General features: G+C 44.2%; 1 protein-coding gene and 1 long non-coding RNA gene across 3 annotated transcripts in view; one reads left to right on the top strand and one right to left on the bottom strand.

Annotated features, from left to right (window-relative positions):
• DDX49 (DEAD-box helicase 49) overlaps nucleotides 1-15,011 on the top strand; it is a 139,765-nt gene that overhangs the window by 69,370 nt on the left and 55,384 nt on the right. The window lies entirely within an intron of this gene.
• Nucleotides 8,610-15,011, bottom strand: part of LOC133280254 (uncharacterized) — a 6,633-nt gene continuing 231 nt past the window's right edge. Inside the window, exons 2-5 of one of the 2 annotated variants that reach the window (XR_009747102.1) lie at nucleotides 13,543-14,132; nucleotides 12,807-12,885; nucleotides 10,431-10,547; nucleotides 8,610-9,001 (exon numbers count right to left, since the gene is read on the bottom strand). This is a non-coding gene — a long non-coding RNA (uncharacterized LOC133280254). The other variant, XR_009747101.1, reaches the window with a different exon arrangement.

Raw genomic sequence — 15,011 nt, 5'->3', positions numbered from 1 at the left:
GGGTTTTCATTCAGTCAATGGCAAACTGCAGTGACAGAGAATGGAGCTGGCAAAACAAATGGAATGGCTCCATTGTGCATTATGCTAACTTCATTCTTGGTGTTCCCTGTCCTGCTGATGGCATTTAACTCATGTCAGCAAAGCCATTTATATGAGCTAAAAAAACGTCACACAACTCACTGTGGCAATAGGCAGAGTGACAACACTGGGCCATGGCCATCCTGTCACAGCAAGAGGCATGCTGTAACAAGGACATCTCCTGGGAGGAAGCTGCTGTCTTCCACCACAGCAAGTGGGGCCTTCCTGGAAGGAAGATGAGAGTCTCAGAAGGGTGAACTTTCCTGCTCACTCCTCCACCACTATTAGGAATGTGATGACTTTCATATTTACCACATGTGAGAAGCTGGCTTTTGAGGGAACATCAGTTTTCACCCTGAACATTTTCTTAGAGCTTTGAACAGAGCAGAACACAAACACCATCACGTTAATATACAAAAATAGCTGCAAAATGGTTTCTCAAACAAGGCATGGAGCTGCCTTCCAGATTCTGGGGGAGGAATCCTACAGAAAGACAGAGGAGCCCAGAACACATTCAAACTCTTTGTTTCATTCTGAGCTCCTAACCCTCAACCAAAAAGTAATGAGAACCAGTGCAAGCTGAGTAGGGTTTTTCCAACATTTTTGCTGTTGAACAGCCAACACAAGTAGGAGACACTTGTAACAGACACATCACAAGGAACTGACACCTAATGCCTTTACTACCTCCTTTGGCTTTCTTCTTTCTTCCATGTAATTTAGTGACTACTGGGGCAGGGGAAAAGAAAGGTGCTAGTCTGAAAATGTCTGTGTATCACCAGGACAGATTCTCTGCGCCTCTGGACCTGTCCTAGGGAGCTCTCAATAAGAACCAGAAGCAGGTCCTCGCCCACAAGGTTTTTGTTTCTTGGTCTTTCTGTTGAGACTCCCAACAAGATAAACCACTTGGAGAAGCCATGAGAGAGCTGAATGGCCTGACTTGTCATTGCCACACTACTCCTGAGGAAGAAAAAATCCTCTCCACAGACATGGAACTGAGTCATTCACAAGCTCAGCAGCTTCTGCTTGGTCACACCATGCAAGCAAATTGAACCTGGAAGCCCAAAAATCCTGCCAGCACTGTAATAACTAAACCATCTTGCTTCTCTGAAGAAGGGGAGCCTTCCCTGACAGACACTGGCAGGGAAAAGCACATCCATATTCATCTAAACTAAGTGATACTACATATTGTCTGGGCAGCCTTACCACCACTGCAAGGATCTTCCTGGAAGTGCCATATCCTGCCCACGCTGGCTGAGAGAACAGCACACAATGTTGTAAGAACTCTTGAGGAGCATCAGCAAGAAAAGCTGGACTTTTACAAGAGAAGAAATTATCCAACAACTATAGTCCTGCAACAAAGACAAAGTAAGTGCACAGTAAGAACATCACAGTTCAGTTTCACTACAGATGTGAAAGGAACAGCAAGAGATGAGGCCAGTTAACAGGCTGGTGGCAAAGCCACAATATAGCTCCACGGTCTCTCCAGAGACAGGGCTACAAGAACACCCTGAACTGTCCTTCATTTCAAATACAGTCCAGAACTTCCCAGTGGCTTCCTGAGTTTTGACAAGCTGATTTGTATCGCTAGAAAGGTCGCAGCACTGTCAAATGTTCCACGCTCCCAGGCCCCACATGGGTAATCCCACCCCTTCCAAGATGCCTGAGACCTTGTGTCAGCATGATCCTGTCTGAGGAGAACTAAGACACCTGGAACTAAAATGCTTTTTACATGAGGGCAGGAGGCCAAGCAAAGGGTCTACAATTGTATCAGCCCTCAGTCCGTTTTGCTTTACCTCTCACTTAAGCCTGCAAAGACAAACTGTGACAGATTGGAAGGCCAAGGGGCTGGAAAACAGTGGCATGTTGGGATGAAGAAGAGCTCTCCCATTCTCCCCTTCCTCCCCAGCAGCTCGCTGTAACGAGCCTTACAGATGGGGTGGTCAATGCTGCCAGAGCCTCTTCTCCCCACCACCACCCTGCTCAGCACTGTTCCCCAGCATATGTTGTAATCACACCCCCAGAGGGTTTTTAAAACCCTACAGGAAACAGCTCACATTTTTTCCTTAACTATTCATGCCATTTTCTGTTCTGGACAATAAAGAGTTCTAACACTGGATTAAGCAAATTTGCAACAATAGGCTCCTATTGCTCCAGCAGCCAGCAGGAGCTCAGACTTGTCGGGAGACCTGGGAATAATTAACTGAATTGTACTGGAAAAAAGGAGAAGACTGGAGGCTGTTTTGACCAACAGAGCTGCAAGCTGGTGTGATGGTTAAGCCATCATGTCTTGCTGGGAATTATTGTTGGGAGTATCATTAATGCTCAGAGTATGCAGGTTTTGTCAGTACAACTGCTTTGGCCGTGGTCTCCCTTTTTGGTTTTTGCTACTAAAAGACGCCTCCCAACGCCATAATGACAATAACACAGTTTTCTGATTGCTCAGGATGCACTAAGTCACTTCCCAAAACTCTTCAGGACTGCAAACCTTACAAACTAACGTTTTTCTAAGCAAACTGATTTTTCTTTTCCCCTAAATGATGTATATAATTCATCTCTGTGGTCAAACCTTCTTATTGAGTAAGCCAGGGGTCTTCAGCAAGAGTGTAAACAGGAATTGTGTCATTGCAGAAGGGACTGGAAGTGCTCAGTACTCTGAGATCACACATGTAGGTGGGCAGACAGTACTTTTTAATAGCCTAGGGACTCTCTTAGGGAGCATTGACTGGGTTTTGAGCATGTACCAAGAGTATTTAATTCAAAGGAAACATTTGGCATTGACCCCTTCAGAGGCAGAACACTGAACCCAGGGGAGCCTGGAGATGTGCTCGGATCCTGCTGGAGCTGTCTGCACCCGATTAGTTCAGTAGCTACACACAAATGCACACACTGTATATGAATAATACTATTTCTGTATCATACATACAAGCATTACATAGATGAGTATTTGCTGGCCTCAAATTACTGCCTTCTAGCCACAAGCTGGCACATGGCATCAGTCTTCTGACAGACAGCTTCAGAGAAAAAAAGATCATTTCCATCGTTCCTTTCAGCAAGGAAGATCCCAGGGAACCTGACAATCTCTTCATACCTAATACCACCAGAACATAGACACCTCTGGGACAGAGAGCACAGCCAAATACATAACAGAGTGCAGAACAGCAGGAAAAAAGGGAAACATTTGGCTTGGGACTCCAGAGAAAACCTTGCTTTGTGTAGAGCAAGCCAAGGAATGGTTAGCAGCCATTCTTGCTATGGTCACAGCCCAAAGACCCACAGAGAAAACCTGAACCTCACAGTTTACTCTGCTCAGAAGTATGAAGTGGTAAGCTACCTTTCCCAACAAGCTGGATCAGTAGTTTTAATAACCATGTCCTGACAGACCACAAAGCTGCCCTTTCTGTGGCCATCTCAAGGGAACATGAAGCAATTTTCCATGCCAGATGTTATATTAAGCAAACCTGTTCAGGTCTCCTGGATACATGCAGCAAAAAGCTGTAGCTTTTTAATAAGTGTTGATTCAAGATTAATGATAGTTCTCCTGACACTTCCTCTCTCACCGACTGCAACAGGGGCTGGTTCTTTTCTTCCCATTTGCTCTTTTTCACACAACTGCTCCATAGCAATTACCTCTCCTGCTTACATTTAAAAAAGAAAACACACCAGAAACCAGAAGGAAGATCTCTGGTGTGATTTAACAGCTGGAAAGAAGCAAAACCAGCATCAAGCAATCAGGTCTTCTCAGGACACCAGTGATAAAAAGACCATAGTTGAGGTACTCTGTAGAAATGTACTTTGCAGTCAGCTGCTTGCAGGAGCCATAAAGCTTTTCAGTGGTAAAAATTAGAGTTAACTTGTATGAAGAGGAAGAGAGGATAGATCACTCTGTATTAATTCCCCCCTCATGTCTTCCCCAGCTATGGGGATGCTGAAAGCATTAGGTCAGAAGTCCGGCCATTGCTTTCTCCAAACTAAACTCTTCAAAATACCCAGTGAGAAACAGAAATGTGGAAAAGAAGTAAGTCACTATATGCAACACTTCTATGCCTCACACATTTTAGTTTTGGTTATGAGTAGTTTAACACTTGCATACAAGGGAAATGGGGGGGGAAGCCTTTAGGAATTACAGTGAAAATTCTTCAAGTGTAGGTGCTTTCTTCAACTGCTGTGGAATCAGGATGACTGGGAGACTCACCGAGGGTGCAAAGAATAGAGGGATATAGGAAGGATCAGCAGCCTGTCAAAGCTGCTCTCTAAAGTGGTCTTATTATCCACTTGTAAAAACAGAATCTTGAATATGAAAAAAAAAGTGGTTATTATTACAGCAGAGCCTTAGCATGCCACAGAAATCCTTCTTCCTCTTGTGATGGTGGCAGAGCAGAACATTGTCTTGATCTTTATTGCTTATACCCCATTTCAACTGATGAAGAACTTTGGGTAGATTTTAAGCAAACAAGAACGAATCCTCTTCTTGGAAACTGTTCTTTAAGCCTTCATTAATTGTTCTCAAAACCTTGACCACAAGAGGATGCCAGATCCTCAGGCCTGAGCAGAGAATGGTAAACTCAGTACCCTGTAGACAGAGCCCATTGTAGCACAAGGCAGTGTATCCTCCACAGTGCTGTCCCCCTTCAGTACCTGCCTGAGGCGCTGCACAGGCTTTTCTGTCAGACAATTATGGCTGTCACAGGAATGAAGAGATGAAGATGTTTGCAGGGCCCACGCTCCGGGGGTGGGAAGGACAGGTATCGTCCTCAGAAGCAGCAGCACTTTGTGTCTCTGAAAAAAAGAGATCTCATCCAATATGAAGATGACTTGTCAAACAGAAATAACAGCACAGAGCCAGGCAGCTGAGCCCTCACTCACATCTGGTTAAGTAACAAGTGAAATACTCAGCTATTCTCCTGCAGAAGGATCTCCCCACTTGGGTGCAAAGCACACAGCTATGACTCAAAAATGTCACCTGAGTAGCAGCTTCCACAATGCTAAAGAGAACTATGCTGCCTCATCCTGACTACCAGGAAGTTACTAACCAGTGCAAGTCAAAAGAACCAATTCAAGAGGCCCATGAGCCTTTAAGGTAAACAGCTGCATTTGTGAAACTGCTTGTTTCACCAGCCTCAAGGATTATGGAAGCAAAGGAGCCATGTGCTTTCCCTGCTGCCCACGCTGCCAGCCCGTCTCACCATATATCTCTTTTCACAGAACATTTTCTTTTCCTAAACCTCAAGACGTTCTGGAGTATTGGCTTCATCCAAAAATTGGGCTTCTTTGTACAGCATTTAGAAGCTCAGAGGAAAATTCGACATCATGCAGACTCTGACCTGTTGGGTTTTTCACCCCTAGAGATGGAAACATGGCACGTACAGGCTGAGGAGCCAGGGGAAACTCTCCAGCAAGATCCAGTCTGGAGACCGGTCCAAACCTCTGGAGTTTTCAAGAAAATATCAGACCAGAAATCTCACAGGAATGAGCTGGCTCTGGAGAATTCTGGCAATTCCTTCTCCTGACCCCACCCAAAGCTGAAAAACAGCCACAAAAGCAAATCTTTTCCACACAATTTTTCAGTATCACGATGTAAAGACTCAGAGTCAGTCCCTGCTTCATCTAAACAGCTCTTCCCATCCGAAGCTTGCAAGGACACGTTATCAGCTGAACTGTGACAATCACAGCATTGCTCTGATTTTAAATCCACATGGAAACTCGAAGTTTGATCCTCTATGTTTCTGCAATGCTTCCTTCACTAAAGGCCAATTGCTCTTGGCTAGCACAGAGGCAATTTCTTCCATTAACCTTTCCTCAAGCCAAAGCACTCTGGGTGTAAGCAACACTGAGCTCCTGAGACAATGACTGCCAGAGAAATACCTATCATGAGAGTGGAATCCAAGAGCTCTCCCTGAGCAGCTGCCTTGTCTCTCCTTGACATCTTTGCAGTCTTTGAATGCTTCCTGCACAAGCCATTCCACCCTTCAACACTTCTTCCAGGAAAGCACACACAATTCCAGGAACCCCACGCCTCAGGTGAATAAATAGCAATGACAAAAGCAACTTTCTACTGGCAAGGCAGGAGCCAATGTTGAAACTTTGAGTCTCTATACACAGATGCAGTAAAGGCTTTTATGAAGGCAAATATTTCCCAAGGAAATCAAATATCGATGCATGGTTTGGACAGGAGATCTTCTGGAAAGAGTAATGAATGTGTCTAACCCTGTACACTCAGCAAAATCTGATCTCACAGCCTGAGATCATTTGCTGGCTTCAAGTCACATCTGGGAGTTACTCCTACCACAGTGGGAAGAGAAGTTGTTTCTAGGGATATCCAAGTTCCACTTCTAAACCTCCCTATAAACCAGGAGCTTTTGCCATTTAGCACTGCAGGTGCCCCCTCCCTTCCTTTCTGCTGTTTTTGGGTTTTTTTGCCAGATGAGGTTTGTGGTGGCCTCTAGTGGGATATGGAACAAATAGTATAAGAGAGGAAAAAGGAGCATGGCATGTGCAGCATCCCACCAAGCTGACCAGGCCTTTGGCTGTTCATCGCTGAATTCAGTGGGAGTTTGTTTCAAACTACCCACACCTGCCAGGAAAGGGTTGATCTCCATACCCTAAGCCACCAATCCAGACCACTTGCAGCACCAGCATGGGCCATCCTCTAAAGAAAAAACCTCCAACAATACAGCTTTTAAATGCCATTTTTGATGTTTCCCGATGTTGATCAAGCCCACAAGAATCCCTTGTGGGATCCCTACAAGATCCCTTGTCTTGTTTCAGCCCTTCTGCTTCCTCAGTCAAGGAGGTGGATGCAGGTTGTAACTGGATTTTTTTTGAGCCCCAAGAGAAGAGCTCAGGATCAGGCTGGGATCATAGCAACCATTCCAAGATGTTCCAGTGCTCCAGTTAGTGCAAGATCTTCTGACTTCAAGACACATGGACTGATTGTGAGTGAATATACTACTTACTACAGTTCTAATACCTTCCTCCCCTCCATTTCCTAGTAAGCCCTCATGCTCACAAAAAACATTGGGTTATTTATCCTGCCACTCCTCAGGATTATTCTGATATAGCTTTTCCATCATGACCTTGCATGCTTTGGGCTTTTCACAAGCTCTTTATTGCACTGTGCAATTCCTCCTGCTGTAGAAGTTCTTCTGCACCTTGGCCAGTGGCCCTGCGTTGCTCTTGATCCAAAGGAGTTAATTGCCCAATGTTTAATGTTGCTTTTTTGTTTAAATGACATCATTACTAAAGTGCTATTTCGAATTATTGCTCTCCAGACCTTCTTCATATCCTTTCGCAATCACCTCTTCCAGCAAAGTCACATACTAACCTGCTGCCAGGGTGGTGGTCTCATCTGTTAGTATCTTGTCTGAGACTGGAATGCCACTTACTTGCTTCTCATTACACCTTTGCTCTGTCTTCACATTCTAGCTGAAAAAAAAGGCCATAGGATCCAGTTTAACGTTTCATTTTCTTAATAACATTGGCTAACAGCTACATAAAAAAATGTCTGTGTTCTGAGTTTCCTCCACATGACATAAGCCTCATGGATTTCTGGGCCAGAACTGAAAAGCTGTTTGAAAACTTCTGTTTGATCATAAATCAAGCCCAATAATTTCCTTTTTAGTAAAACCACCCCCAGTTCAGAGTTTCCAGCCTCCACGATGGGTCCATAGTGTTGCCATGAGTCTTGCTCAGGGGCCAGGAATTCGCAGAGACTCCACTTTCATCACAGCACCTGTAGCAGCTTCTGCAACGTGACTCTCCAATGGCACCACTTGATAACTGCTGGTCTGCATGACTCCAGAGGGAACAGCCTGGAAGGACTCCTTATCCCTCCATCTCTCCATAGCTGTTCCAGCACCCTTCCATTTATTTACTGGCTGTCACACTGGCTGCCTTCCCCAGTGGGAACTCTGCCTCCTCACACAGCGCACGGAAAGCCAAAAGCAAAGGCTCGCTGGGCAGTTATTTTGGAAGTGCTGCTGAAAGCGTGGTAGATCGGACCCAGAGAAGGTCCTGAGGCTTTACCATGTAACTTTGGTACCTGTTGCTACTAAAGGAGGTCAGCGGGTTCTAAATAATCCAGTCTGAGGAAGTCTCAGTAACCAGCACTACCAGGCTGGGGTGGGAGAATCACCCCACCTCTGCCCTGGCTTAGCAGCTGAGGAGCAGGCAATGAAACCATACAGTGACAGGGAAATCAGTAACCCTTAGCAAAGGAACTCCATGAAACACTCCTTAACAACTCAATAGTGGGAAACTCCATTTTATGCAAGTAGGGGCAAATCCACTGTATTTTAAGCCCACAGTGTTTAGGAAGTAGGTATAATTAACAGAAACCTCCACTCTCAGGAGTACACTGTCCAGATCTTTTCATATGCCATTTGATGAAACTCCACCAGTGGCCTGGGTACATTTCCAAGGAACTCCTGACTTCTGGGAAGGCATTACAAAGCTGCTCTGTAACCATTGATGACCTGCACTCAGTACTGGCTTGGTTCCTCTTCAAATCCACAACATTCTGCAAAGAAAACATTCCTTCCACTTCAAGCAAGCTTCTCCATCCTGAAACCAGTCTGGTTCAGGCACCCAAGCTCTTCCTGCCCTGCACTCACCCTAGACATCAGAAATAGAGACTTTCTAATGGAAGGGCTTCCATGACAGCAAAACAACTGCAACACCTCATACATCTGGTCTCCTCAATTCTAGATCTGGTTTTTCTTCAGTCAAGAAATAAAGGAGAAGCAACTGTTAATATTACTAACCTTACCTATAGCTGCCACTATGAATGTGCTTACACTTACTGTTTTCTGAACCTTTGATATCTGCAATGAAAGAAGGCCTCGCTGGCAAATGCTGTATTTCACATCAAAAGGACCTGAGATATCCATGGAAAAGCCAGAGGGAATAATTCTTGAGAGCTGGAGACCTGAAAATCAAATGGTTCATGTTCCAGGACAAGGACCTTCATGGATGCAGGTGTTTAGCCCAGCAGGAGTCTGAACCACTCCTGCAAGTCATGTAGCCACCTTATATGGCTGAACATACATTCTTACCTGTGTGTTTAGATACCCCCCAGCAAAACCCAAAGGGCAATACACCTCATTATGGGATGGCTTGCATTATTCCTTTTTTTAACAAGTGCCAAACAAACAGACCTCTCCCACAGCAGGAACAAGGAATTACTTGGAAGGATTCACTTTCTATGTAGAGAATGCAAGTATGTTATTCACTTAAAGAAAAAGCAAAGAAAAAGGCAGGGTGGGACTCCAAAAATACTGGTTTTCAAGTGATTTGTTCTCTTAAGATACTCTTTAGAAAAACAACTGCCTATTTAACCCTGTGCATGCCACCTTCCCCCAAGGTTAAAAACATGTCTGTAAAGCAGGAATGCTTTGAGAAGAAAGCAAGCTTCTACCACATCAGAAGTTGTGTTGCTAAAACTTAGAAGTATTTCTAAATTTAAATGAGCCTCCAGGGACAACCTGAAAGCTCACCACTCTCCCATTTTCCCCACTAAACCAGAGGGAGGAACACCACTCATGAGATCCAAACACACATCAAACCCTTTGTGAAGCACTGGATTTTACATTACACTGAAATAACCTCAGTGCTTCTCCATCTGCCCAGGAGAACTGCCAGAAATTAAAACAAAGGAACATGTACACTCTCTGTAGTCAATCAAGGGCTTCAATTGCTGGTTTTACGCTCAGATACAATGACATCTGTTTTGAAGAAGCCCAGTTTAAAGAAACTTTGATACCCCTTTAGAAACTGAGGATTTTTAACAAGTCTGCTCCTTACAGAACTCCTACCCAAGACAGATTTAATAGGTAACAGATACTCATAAATATGTTCTTGAATGTATCCATCAATTCCAGCAATTTTATTTCTTGGAGTTTAGAAACCATGCCTTTTTGCTAGCACGGTTTGCTTTCAACTTCTGTGGCCAGTTAAAGAGATCACTTCACATAGCACTTTTGCAACCAGAAACCTTCAGAAAGCCAGAAGCTTTGTTCATAAAAAGACTTTTCCCCTACATGAGTTCCTTGAATTGAGTCTGTGCTAACGTGGCATTGTTTAGGATGAACACACACTTCAGCTATTTTCAAGGAGTGGGTGTTAGAAAGGATTTTAATACATTTTGGAAGGAAGGGTTTCAAATTTAATACTGAAATAAAGTAGTTTTAATTAGTATTTTAATATTAAATTACCTTTTCACAGTTCATTAGCCTTTCAGTATCCACTTAACTTAGTGAATGAAAACTGGTTTATAGCATAGAGTTTATAGGTAGTTTCATTTACTGGCTTTCATCTCTTACCAGTTTATGTCACTCATCACAATAATATCTAAGTACCTTCTTCATTCAGGATCACTGAAGAAATGTCAAGATCTTTTCCTCCTTTTCCTTCACTGTTTTAAGTTCCCAATCCATGACTTGTTCCAGTAATACTTTTTACAGCCACAACTGAACCTGCAGGGAAGGCAGTTGAAACAGAAATATTACACAATTTGAAGGATAAAAGCATTGAGATCCCCCTGATAACGAGCAATAGCCCTTTGCTAGGAATTTTGTATACTACATTACACTCTTGAAGTTAAAGCTGGGCTGCATTCACTGCTGCACACACACTTCTGCACCTTGGAGAAATCCTTACTTTTTTTCTGATATGCTTTTTTTTTTTTTGTGAAAACATTCTGTGCATTAAACTGGGCTTTCAAAAATGACCATTCGATCTAATAGCATATGCCAAGAGCTTCAAATGCAGTTCAAATACCCAGCACAGAAATGTGGTAAGACTGAAGTCCATAGTTATTTCAAAAGAAGGCATTTGTCACATCTTACTCACAACAGCCCTTCTCCCAGTATTATTGTTTGGATCCCAAACAGCAGCATGCCCAAGTAGCAATGCCTCCTGTTCCACCAGGGCTGGAAACAAAGCTTTACTGACATTGGGGATTAATCAACTGCATATCCTTAAACACATGCTGCATTACTTCCAATCTAGTGCATATTGAGACCATGCTTTTTAATTCCACAAGAGCCCAATAAACCCTTCAATGTTTACTTAAGGGGATTTCATGGTGCTTTTGTTTCATGGAGGCATTTAGATGAGCTCTGATCCTACAACATCTGCATCATCAGCCATTCATTTGTGAAAACTAAACCCACAAAACTAGCTCCATACCCCTCTCCTGCACATGCCTGCTGAATGCTGCAAGGTTTGTTGGTCCAGTCTTAGAGATGGAACCAAAATACAGCCAGCCCAACCTCTCTCTGTCCCAGCACTACTACACACATTAAAATAGGAAAACGCTGAGGGAAGATACAAAGTTCTGGGAAAAGCGCCATTACAGCTATTAATGCTTATTATCACATTCTATAATGTCTATAAAGCTTTTTAAGGATTCTATGGGATGAAGGAAGTTATAGAAACGTTATGATCCCAGAGGATCTTCCTAAACAAAAGGAAAACGCACGTTGCTGGGAACCTGCCTCAAGCTGCTCTGCTGGCATCCTTTCCCAGCGCTGCATTAGCTTTCCCTCTATGTCCCTCTTGTGGTAACGGGGAAGAACTGTACCAGCTGCAGCGGAATAATTCACAGTCTGCAACGGTTTCTGCTTTGTTGCTGTGGTTTTGGTGCATTAGCTTTTATTACAAAAAAAAAAAAAAGTTGTGTTTTTTTTTTTAGATATTGTCAGTGTAGAGGGGGAGAGTTTTCCTTTAAAGCAAAACCAAGCAACAACAGGTGTTTTCTGATCTTCCATTGGCTAGTCCTCAGGTGAGGTCAATTGTATGGAATTTTCACAATTGTATGGAATTTTCAGATTTGTTTCAGGGAAGAGGGAAAAGGAAAACCAGAGAGAGACAGGAAATGAAGAATTTAAAAACACCATGAACTAAGCTGACCCTCCAACAAAAGAAGAAATAGAGATGTGAAGTGACAGAGCAGATAAGAAAGTGACCTGCAGGGTAACTGCATTGTTTTGCGCTATATTAACACACTGCTAATCACAGTGCTCCTAGACAAACACATCACCATGGAATGTGCAAGGAGTGGGTATTCCTTAAGCATTCTTGTCAAGAACATTTCATCTCTGTTTCATTCTCATTTTCTCCTAACCTGAATTCTTTTATCCCAGGATAAAAAAATACTTTTTTTTTTTTTCCTTACCCAACATTGTCATTTGAAGTAGCAGCTTTGCAAAGACTCCTCACACTGGGTGTGATTGGCTCGGAACCCCCCACGTCATGATGACACTTCCCAGCACTATCTCCATGGCTTGGAGTTTTCACAGACCAATCAGTTCATTCCCTTTGGTAAGAGCCTGTTTTCAGCCCTCTCCTGTGCAGTCCTGAGTGGAGGATGCTATCGAATCCCAGTGCAGTATGCCTTGGAATTGAAATGAGTTTCAAGGATAGTTCTCTGGCAAAAGCAAATTATTTTGAGTCAGGACTGTGTTATTTCTATCAACACCTAAACTGCTGTATGCACCAGTTTTACACTGACAACCCTCAAGAACCTTTATCATCACCTCTTCAAGATAATCACCTGAAACTTCTTAGCTCTCAAGCAAGCAGAAATCATCCTTTTTTAAAATGAAATTCACCCACATTTGCTCTCTTGGATAGCTTCTTACAGCTAAGCCTGTCCTGCAAATCTAGCATCTAATTATGCATAAAAATGGTAAAGCAGCAACAGAATGTGTTCCAGTTTCCTGAAGTGTTACCTTTTTAAATTTCATATTGGCTGCACAGCAGTAGAGCCCAATGAGTCAGAGCAGAGTGCCATCTCTGCAGCAGCCCAGCCTGAAGAGAGAAAACCTTCACGAAAACCTTACACAAAAAATACTGTCATGGGGCTTTCTAATGTAGCCTGCATATGTGCCTCCATGTTCAGCTTTAAAAGCCCCAAGTGGTCCACAGAGCTTCCAGCCTGCAGTGAACTACAATTAAGCAATATCATGAAATTCAAATGTACCCTCCTTTTGTACTGATATAAAGACTATTTGCAGTCTCCAGTTAAAACACAATGGCCACAACTAATCGCTGTTTCTATCCCTCATTAAAACAGATCAAAACCAACTGCAGGATTCCCACATGGACCCCCTGCTCCTGCTTTTGCCCACCCCATGTGGGGGGATCCCTCGCAGCCCTCCAGCTTCAGCACCTCAGACAGCAGCAGCACCACCATGTCCCCAGCGCAGCCACTGGGCCTCAGGACCTCAAATTCCCCTCCTGACAGCAGAGTGAAGTACAGACCTGCAGTTCTCGGCAAATTTTCCAAGCAGCCTCTCTTTAAAAGCATTGGTATTTTCTGGATTATGCAGGGGACAGGGAAAGAAACCCAGCAGCACATCAAACCCTTGATCGGTTTCCAGGGCTTTTGAGGATTCTGTAGACCAGCCAAATGCTGCAAGCACGTTGTGTTTATTAATAAATAAGTGCTCATACCAAGCAGCCTACCTGGCTTTAGAACTGTCTTCTTCAATTCCGCTTTCATCCTCAAGTAGGATTTCATATTTTCTCAGTTATGCTCTTCTCTGAACTACAAACCACTTAATTTCCAGTTTGCTTAAAACAACCAGTTTAGTTCATCCATGGATGCTTTCCAGCCGAACTTTCGGAGGGTTTTAGTTCAGTTGCTTTAGGAATCAAACTGCCTTGTAACACTGATGAACTTATGCACTGGTATACACTGAGTTGTCTTGATGTCACCATGTTACACTGGAGCTGATGTGACAGTCCTAACTCATCAAATTTCCATCGTGCTTTTGATTTTAGCAGCTTGTTGGATTAACCTACTTTAATCTGAAGCCTGTATTAGGATACATTTATGATAAACTACTGATACAGCCTATTCTTCCTTGAGGCTTAAAGCTAAAGATTAATTCAGACAGTCTGTGTGCAGAAGTGATGATTCCTGTGTTCTCCTTCCTCTCCTGTGTTTGGTGCACAGAATTCCTAAAACAAGGATGCTTTTCAATCTTCATCTAGATCTTTTCAGCCTAACAGCTGCAAATCTGGTACATGCTGTTTCAGATCCAGGCTTTATCCTACACCAAAGGCAAGAATAAAATTAACGTTACTTATAAAAGAAGACACATATTTGCATCTTATAGTTGAAGGCTTTAGTAGGGAAGAGGGACTGAATATTGAGCCTTTCCTATCAGTGTTTTTTTACAACACACACAAGTTTTCTTTAAAGACGTTTGCTTCGTGCTAATAAAAGGATGTTGAACCGAGGGCATCCAAACCCAACACTCTGTATATCTGGGCAGGGACATGTGCTGCTCACACTCTGCCCTGACCTCAGAGGATTCCCGTGGCCAACTCCACTGCCCTCACCTCACAGCAACTCAGCTTTCTGGCTACCACACTGTTATACCAGGTATCGCAGATATAATAGGTATTACAGCTAGAGCAGGTATAACACCAGATCCTCCTTAATCACCGCGTCTGCCTCAAAACACTTCCAGCCCGTGCACAGCTGCCTTACCCAGACTATGTCACTGTTAGCCCAGACACTAAACACTCATTTCAAACAGGAACAGGCGGCAGGCAGGCCACAAAACCCGCGGACACGGGGGGATAAAGAGCCCCATGCTGTCTCCACCACCATGCCTCCCCTCACACGGACCTGGTACCACCACAGGGCTCCCACCGGTACCACAGCAGCCGCAGGCCCATGCCCATCAACCTCCACCTCCACCTCCACCACCACCACAGCCCCACAGCCCCACAGCCCTCCATGGCCCCACTCCGGGCGCCCACCGCCCCAGCCCCCGCCCTCGCCCACCGCTACCACACGGGGCTGCTCCCGCAGCCACCCCCTCGGGGCCGAGCCGCCTGCTGAGCGCCCACCCTCCCTCCCCTCCTCGAGCACCCATTGGCTGCCAGAGCCGTCAATCAGAGCCAGGCCCCGCCCCCTGCCC

This window comes from Pezoporus flaviventris, unplaced genomic scaffold (assembly GCF_033815535.1).
Source record: "Pezoporus flaviventris isolate CSIRO_AGI_PZ_B2104156 unplaced genomic scaffold, CSIRO_AGI_Pfla_v1 ptg000080l, whole genome shotgun sequence".
In the NCBI taxonomy this organism is placed as follows: Eukaryota; Metazoa; Chordata; class Aves; order Psittaciformes; family Psittacidae; genus Pezoporus; species Pezoporus flaviventris.
This window is presented reverse-complemented; position numbering and strand designations above follow the sequence as displayed.